This window comes from Nuphar pumila, chromosome 4 (genome assembly GCF_984573655.1).
Source record: "Nuphar pumila chromosome 4, dmNupPumi1.hap1.1, whole genome shotgun sequence".
NCBI lineage: Eukaryota > Viridiplantae > Streptophyta > Magnoliopsida > Nymphaeales > Nymphaeaceae > Nuphar > Nuphar pumila.
This window is the reverse complement of record NC_143252.1, coordinates 115,424,624-115,433,957: the sequence shown is the minus strand read 5'-3', so window position 1 is coordinate 115,433,957 and position 9,334 is coordinate 115,424,624.

The window sequence follows — 9,334 nt, the reverse complement described above, 5'->3', positions numbered from 1 at the left end:
TCACCGAAAGAACAAAAAATCAAGAAAAGCAAATAGTTGAAAAGTACATACAAATTTATCATGCTAAACACACATAGCCAATGAGGTCTAGACTTGCAACAAGAGATCCACTACATTCACTCAAGTGGAAAATGAAAAAGAGAAAGTTAACACAACTCAAGTTAATGTTAAATAATGTAACATAATTTAATATGTAATCTCATATTATAGTTTACTTTTAAGTTTAGTTAGGATTAGGTTAGTTTATTTAACTAGGTTAGGTTTTTTTTTCTTTCTTAATTTATTTTTGGACTTATTTGGCTTTATGCTTTTTTGACCAAAGTCAAAAAGCATAAAGTTGGACTCCCAACAGCTCTATTTAGAGCCGTTGGGAGCCCAACACTCCCTCATTCCCTCTCTCCCTTGTATTATAAATATGGGGTGTTACCCCCTTGTAACTTAACACTTTTGTAAAGCCCCCTTTTGGGACCCAAGATATTGAAGTTGATATTTTTTTATGTTTGTGCATTTGTATCCGTGCCTTTGTGCACTCGTGAGAGTTCTCCTTTTATGCCTTTGTGCACACTTTGTGTTTCTAGTATTGTGTTTATACACAAAATCTCTTTTTATAGAGATTTTCACATGGTATCAGAGCAAGGTTGCTTGGGAAGGAAAATCTTGTGATTCTTCACAATATCGAGTGACTCGAAAAACGTGCTTTCAATTTTTTCAAGATTGGCGTGAAGACTTCTCTTCATCAAATAGTTTAGAAGATTACTACAAGAGTTAAAATCTCTTTGTGGCACACATTTTTCTCCTTCATCTTATCTCTCTAATGGGTGAAAAAGACTCTCATTTCTCTCTTGACTTTAAGCTCAATGGTTTCAATTATCATGTATGGGCCGGAAATATGGAAGCTCATATTAAAGGAAATGGGCTTTGGGAATATGTTCAAGGTTCCATAACGGAACCCGAACAAAAAATTACAATGGTTGAAAGAGGAGAAATCAAAATTCTTAAAGGAGAAAAAAGACAAAAGGCTCTTGAAGAATATTCAAAAAAACATGAGGAATGAGAAATAAGAAACTTCAAGATCCTATCTTGGATCTTCTCATCCGTTGAAACCAAGATCAATGCCAACATCATCAAATTCAAAAAAGCCTCTGAAGCTTGGCATTATCTTGAGAAGATGTATACTTCACGAGACTTATCTCACAAGTACTATCTTCAAAAGAGGGCCTTGACCCTACAACAAAATGAGATGTCTATTCGTGAGTACTTTGTCGAATTATCCTCTATTTGGGATGAACTTGTCATGCTTGAGCCCAAGTGGAGTGGCGAAGCTATTGAACTTAGATACAAGCAATTAGAGGAAGATCACTTCTTTAACTTTCTAAATGGTCTTCGACCCGAATTTGAACAAATTCGGTCCTCTCTTCTATCTTCTTTCACATCTCCTTCCATCAAAGATGTTATTACCAAGTTAAGTGGAGAGGAAACTCGTATGGGCATTAGCAAGCAAAATCTAAGTGTTCTTCTAATGCCCACAAATCAAGATGAATGTGATGGAGCTAATGTTGTGTCTAGGCCCGGCAACAACTTGAGGACATATAAAGTACCTCCTCACTTTAAAAACCAAAATCAAGGATACAATGGTGCTCAAGGCGGAAGAAGGGACAATAGTACAATTGTGTGTCACTTTTGCAAGGAACCCGGTCACATCAAATCGGTTTGTCCTAAATGAAAGAAACTACTTGCAATGGCAACCACATCTCAACCACAAAAAGATGAATCTACAAGTGGAGCTCTCTCTTTAAATCAAATTATGGAAGTTCTTCAACCTCTTCTTAAGGGAGCTATTTCTGGTGTCGTTGTATCCACTCCTTCTCCTCCAGGAAAAATTTCTTGGCTTTTAGATTCGGGTGCATCTTTTCATATGTCTCCAAACATTTCTTCTTTTTCTGAATATTCTAAAAGTTTGTCACCATCTTTTGTTTCAACCGTAGATGGCACTTCTCTTGAAATTAAGGGGATTGGAAACTTTGAAACTCAAAATTTCTTTATTCCCAAAAATAGATTTATACCTAAATTGAATTTGAACTTACTTTCCGTGTAACGCTCCAAAATTTCGACTTGTGATTTCGAAAACCTTATCGAAAAACCTTTCAAAGATTTAAAGTTTTAACTTTTAAAAAACGACAGCGGAAGATATTTAGAAAGGAGCACAAGTCAACAATCCTGGGTACGTTAGCTGAAAATCATCATTCACATGTACAACAACTTAAATGAATTGAAGAAATAAGACAATAGATTAAAAATCTGCAGTTTATTACAAAATGAGCATTTTGTTCCAAAGTTCAATAAATTTAAAGAAAACTCCAAAAAGACTCAGAGCCAAGCCGCCAGCAGAAAGAAGATAAATCTTGATCCATATTGCACCACGCTATCGGCCGCCAGTGAAGTCCTACTCCTCACCTGCCCATGAAATGGGTCAGTTTCATAACAAACCAGTAGGTGCATGAACAGATAAGTAGAATGAAAATAAAACAGGACATTCATGAGATAAGCAGTTATGATATTTAAGCAATTAATACAATTGTAGTCTATTCTAACAAATATAATATGTGCAAAGAGCTGTTAGTTGAAGCAGTGTAAGTCTCAGTCATCTACAACTATTCATGAAGATATTCTTTAAGTTCTGATATTAACTGGCCTGTGGGTACGCACATACGCGAAACGTAGAAATAGCCGAGACCGATCTGGGGATTTATTATGTCAGGTGTTTTCATTAACCCGGATGACTGACTGAGTCCGCTCCTAAGGGGACGGTCAGTGACCAAGAGAGTAAATCCCCAAAGGCATTTGTGGCCCATGGATGCATCCAACTTCTGCAGAAGTGCCTGGGAGTTACCACCTAGGATAATTTATGGTAATCCCAATTTCCCTAACTCCGATGACTGGGAAAACCGAGTCTTTTGCCCGTGGGGTGATTGTTAACAACCTGTCCATCGTAGTCTTTGTACCATCCATCCTCTCCCTTGATGAACCGTGAAGATCGGATGGGTACGACGGGGGTTTATTAACCGCCGCCCCATCCTACGTGCTCTGGTCCATTAGACACACTCAAGCATCTTGCCTGTGAAAACGAATGGTCACCATTTATGTGATCTCAGCATTGTGCTAATTGCACTCATCGAGGTTGCTACAACCTCATCCTCCAACCATCGTAACCCACATGGGACGTACTTGTCCAAAAGTACGATTGTACCTCCCTAGAGGTACGACTACGATAAGAGGGCAACATATAAAGTTTTATGATTCTTTTGGTTCATAAATGACATGTATTTCTCTTTTGAGAAATTTGGCCTGTGGAGACCAACATTAACTCATCTATATAAAGTGTTGAGTTCCTAATTCAAGGTTCTCCATGACCTCTCGTCAAATTTATACCATACCTGCCTTAAGGTTTGGTTATAATAGTAATTGCAGTGGTTTTCTTTCCAGAAATGAGTCTATTCACAAAGTCTACCTTAAGTATGCAGTTTCTAAAGAATAAGCATGTCGAACAAACAATCATGAGTTAAGTAATCCTACACGTAAACAGGTATGTCAATTAAACTACTTGATTCTTTCTAGAATGAGTCTAACCACATAATTTACATTAAGCATGCAATTTCAAAAGAATCAAAATGAGTAAACTCTGACCAGCCAATACTTTTTCAGATAAGCAGGTATGTAAAATAACTATTCTATCTCAGAAGTCTTATTTTATTTTGTTCATACAAACTTTTCGTGGGACTTTCCCCTACCTCGGGATGTCGTGCAGCTGCGTGCGTCTACGCGTGTAGATGATACGAGGCTCAGGCCGCAGAGCCAGAGCGGGGTTCGATGCGAAGTCTGCAAAAGTGTTACGTTACTTATCATGCGGAGAAATAGAGAAACAGGCCTGCCGATAGAAAAAGAGAGAGGCAGCAGGGGTGTGCCCCTGCTGGCCGAAATCAGAAAAAAATGACAAGGGGCAAGCCCTTGCCTGCAGACAGCCGCGGGGTGACAGGGGTTGAGCCCTCTGTCAAAAACACCGAGGCGGCAGGGGGGGGGGGGGGGGGTGTCATCCCCTGCCGAACACAACGAAGCGGCAGGGGCTGAGCCCCTGTCGACAACGACAAAGTGGCAGGGGCTGAGCCCCTGCCGACAACGTCCAAGTGGCATGGGCTGCCAGCAGCATTAAAGTGGCAGGGGCTGAGCCCCTGCCGGCAACATAAAGTGGCAGGGGTTGAGCCCCTGCCAGCAACGTTAAAGTGGCAGGGCCTCGGCCCCCTGCACGGCGAATAAGAAATGGCAGGGGTCTCAGCCCCTGCTTGGCACAAAAAGAATGGTAAGGGCCTTGGCCCTTACCTGACGAAAATGGGGAAATGGCAAGGGCCCCAGCCCCTGCCTGTCGAAAATGGGGAATGGCAAGGGCCCCAGCCCCTGCCTGACGAATTAAGGGACGGCAGGGGCCCCGGCCAGAAGCACCTACAAATGGCAGGGGCCTCGACCCCTGCCTGGCAAAATCACGGAGCCGCAGGGGGGGGGGGGGGGGGGTTGTCCGGCCCCCTGCGTGCCGAGGATCAAGAGCAGTAGGGGGGTATTCCCTGCCCTCCCAGAGGCCAAGAGGCGGCAGGGGCGAGCCCCTGCCTACCGGAGATCGAAAGGCGACAGGGGCTAAGCCCTGCCAGAGAGAGAGAGAGTTCGGGACGGGGGTGACAGGGGGCAGCCGACCTCCTGTCGGATTCCCTATCACCCCCAGAGGTGAGGGAGTGTCGCAGGGGCCATTGGTCCCCTGCCGGCACTCCGGCGCACCCCCAGAGGGAAGAGGGGGCGACAGGGGCCTTGCAGGCCACCTGTCAGCCCTCCGATGAGTACCGGAGAGGCGGGAGGGCACGACAGGGGCCGTGCGCCGCCTGTCGGCCTCTCGGCGAGGTGACAGAGAGGGGGGTGAGGAAGAGAAGAGGCAGGAGAAGAGGGCGGCGTACCTGGGAGGCGGTGGCCGGCGGCAGCGGCGGGGCGCAGTGACGGCAGCAGCAGCGAGCGCAGAGAAGGAGGAGGCGACACAGAGGGGGCGAAGGGTTGTGCCTCCCTTTGCCCTCCCGCAGAGCTTTTAAAAGCTCCAGGGAGGCGATGAAAGGGGAAACCTCGGTGGGTTTCCCTAATCCATCCGAAAACGAAGGGGGAGAAAGGGGGGGGGGGGGGTCACAGCGCTCGGGATCCCGAGTCGGGTTATTTTAAACCCCTAAAAAAATAAAGGGCTCGGGTCGGGTCCGGACCCGACCCGACCCGGGTCCGGACCCGACCCGACCCGGGTCCAAAACAATAATAAATTTTTTTTTAACGAATTGCGGGCTTTACATTCCGGCTCTCAACTCTCGGACCTTGGATGTGACATTCAATTTTCATCTAATAAGCGTTTAATACAGGATCACCAGTCCGGGAAGTTGATTGGGGAAGGCTTTAGGAAGGGAGACTTGTACTATGTGGATTCTCTCCAAATCCCTAAAACCTCTTTTTGTAATGTGGCCCAAAATAAAGACAACTGTTTGGCACAAAAGACTTGGTCATCCAAGTTATCATATTTGCATTTTATTAAAAATCTTTGTAAAAGTATTTTTTCTTGTAATGATTATATTCTTGGAAAAATGAGAAGTATGCCTTTTGAACAAAGATCTATGTTTACCACAAAACCTTTTGAAATTGTTCATTCGGATGTTTGGGGACCGACACCTTTCATATCCAAGGGAGGCTTTGCCTATTATGTGATTTTTGTGGATGATTTTTCTCGATATTGTTGGATATATTTCCTTAAACATAAGCACGAAGTGTTTTCATGTTTTAAATCATATCATATGATAATTAAGAATCAATTTAATAGTAATTTAAAGATTTTTATGAACGATTTCGGAGGCGAATATCTTTTCAATGAATTTAAGAAATATCTTGAAGACTATGGTATTGTCCATCAAAGATCGTGTCCTAAGACACCACAACAAAATGAGTTAGCTGAAAGGAAACATAGGCATATCATTGAAACCACTAGACCCCTTCTTATTTCCCAAAGTATTCCAAAAAAAATTTGGGCCGAAGCGGCTCTTGCTTCAGTTTATCTTATTAATTGTCTTTCATCCAAAAATTTAGATAAAATCTCTCATTTCGAAACTCTATATGAAAAATAACCCGATTATAATATATTAAGAGTTTTTGGTTGTAAGTACTTTGTCCTTATAGATAAGAATGATAATCTCTCACCTAAAGTCATTCATTGTGCTTTTCTTGGCTACTCCGAAACCCAAAAAGGGTTTCGATGTTATGATACTAAAAATGATAAGTTATATGTCTCAAGAAATATAACATTTTTAGAAAATGATAGTGGTTTTGAAAAGAATGAATCTCATTTAGAAAATGCTGACTATTCCTTTATCTTTGATCTTTTATCTAAAGATGATTATATCTCTAGTGATGATGAATCAACATATAACAATGACAATGAAGTGGTTGAAATCAACAATAACTCTAACCCTACTACCTCTGAAGAATAAAATATAACTAGAGACCCTATCACCTATACTCATAGAGATAGACGCACCTTTAGAAATGCTATTGAGCAATATAGTAAACCTAGTGAATCTATCCCCCCACATGATTCAAACCCTAGAAGAACCGAGAGAACTAGAAGAACTCCCTCTAGATTTGTATCTTTTGATTCTTTCTCTCATAAATATATGGCTTGCTTAAGTGTCATTCACTCATATTTTGAACCAAATTTTTTTTAAGATGTCAAACGATGTATTGAATGGAGAGAAGCCATGGAGAATGAACTCAAAGCGCTTAGGAAAGCCAACACTTTGAAATTTCAAACGCTTCCCAGTGAAAATAAAACCATAGGATGTCGATGGGTGTTCAAAGTCAAAACCAAGAGTGATGGATCTCTTGAGAGGTATAAAGTTCGTCTTGTAGCTAAAGGGTATAGTCAAGAATACGGGATTGACTATGAAGAAACATTTGCTCCAGTAGCTCGTATGGTTACAGTCAGATGTCGCATCACCATTGCTTCCATTAGAAAATGGAATATTTACCAAATAGATGTCAAAATGCCTTTCTAAATGGTGATCTTAATGAAGAAGTCAACATGGATGCTCCACCTGGTATGAAAATTCCTAAAAATAAAGTTCTTCGTCTTCGTAAAGCTCTTTATGGCTTGAAACAAGCTCTCAAGGCTTGGCACGATAGGTTTAACAATGTAATGACTGAAAATGGTTTTACTTCATACTATACTGACACTGCATTGTTTGTTAAGAAATCTGATGCAGGGATTGTTATATTACTGTTATATGTTGATGATATGCTAATAACAGGTGATGATGTCAAAGAAATCAAGAGCATTAAATCTATCCTGACTTCAAGATTTGAAATGTCAGACTTAAGATTTCTGACATATTTTTTGGGAATTGAGGTTGCTCATTCTCACAGAAGCTATTTTTTGTCTCAAACTAAACTTGCTTGTGAGATTCTTGACAAATCAGGAATCACAGATGACAAGGTTTGTAAAACTTCTGAAATATTAGGTTCAAAGATGAAGATTGATGATGGGATTCTGCTAAAAGATCTCACACCTTACCGGCAACTGGTTGGATCTTTAACGTATCTCAGCATTACGAGGCCTGATATTTCTCATGCAGTACATGTTGCTAGTCAGTTTCAACATGCACCACCTACAGTTTATATGAGTGACATTCTCTGCATCATCAGATACATAAAAGGTACAGTAAACAATGGGGTATTTCTATCTTCTTCTTCTTAATTGAATTTAATTGCTTATACTGACTCTGATTGAGGAGGTGACCCAAATAACTGTCACTCCACCACTGATTTTTGTATTTTTTAGGGGAATCTTTAATTTCTTGGAGATGCAAGAAACAACATAAGGTCTCACCTTCATCCACAAAAGCCAAATATAGAGTCATGGCATCTACTACCATGGAGATTGTTTGGATTCGCAATTTGCTGGAAGATATGAATATTCAAGTTCAAGGGCCCACAAAACTATATTGTGATAATAAAAGTGCAATTTACATTGCTAAAAATCACACATTTCATGAGTGCACGAAGCACATTGAGATGGACTGCCACAATGTTCGTGAAAAATACTTAAGAAGAACCATAGACCTTCCATATATTATAACAGAATACCAACTAGCAGACTTCTTCACCAAAGCGATGTGCTTTCCAAGATTTAACTTCTTTCGTGGCAAACTTTTGGTTATGTCACCCTAAGTTTGAGGGGGGGTGTTAAATAATGTAACATAATTTAATATGTAATCTCATAGTTTTAGTTTACTTTTAAGTTTAGTTAGGATTAGGTTAGTTTATTTAATTAGGTTAGGTTTCTTTTTTTTAGTTTATTTTTGGACTTATTTGGCTTTATGCTTTTTTGACCAAAGTCAAAAAGCATAAAGTAGAGAGAGCTGTTGGACTCCCAACAACTCTATTTAGGGAGCCCAACACTCCCTCATTCCCTCTATCCCTTGTATTATAAATAATGGGTGTTACCCCCTTGTAACTTACACTTTTGTAAAGCCCCCTTTTGGGACCCAAGATATTGAAGTTGATATTTTTTTTACGTTTGTGCATTTGTATCCGTGCCTTTGTGCACTTGTGAGAGTTCTCCTTTTATGCCTTTGTGCACACTTTGTGTTTCTAGTATTGTGTTTATACACAAAATCTCTTTTTATAGTGATTTTCACAGTTAACAGCCCTAATATTGGATACAAGTTAATGCACCTGATGAACTCAAAGCATGAATGCATGAAGAATTTAAAATAGTATCTATAAAATTCTGGACACAGTTAATGCACATGACATCTAATCAACTAAGAATATAAGTCCAATTGGAGGTCCAAGAGGGATCCAACTCAAATAAAAAGATTTGCACGTACATAGTGGATTTACTTCCTTCAGATCTAAGAGTAGGCCACGTTCATGATCCAGACCGGATCAATCTCACAAGAACCAAATACTATTCAGGATCTAACATAGCCATTTTCTAGGGTCTGACACTAATACTTGATATCTGACCTTGATCTGAGTCCAAATTTTCAGATCCAAGGCAGATCAATATCTGGATGAGATCCACAGCGCCCAAAACGAGATCTGAGCAGAAACCAGCAAAATTTTGGTTCCCGATTAAATCCCCTCCCCACATACCAAAGTGAATAGAAAGAAAAATCTGGCGCCAAAGAGAAGTGATATTACTAGAACAGACATTTTTCTTCACAACGATAAGATTTTGGTCTATAATTGGACCCCAAGTAGATTTGAGAAC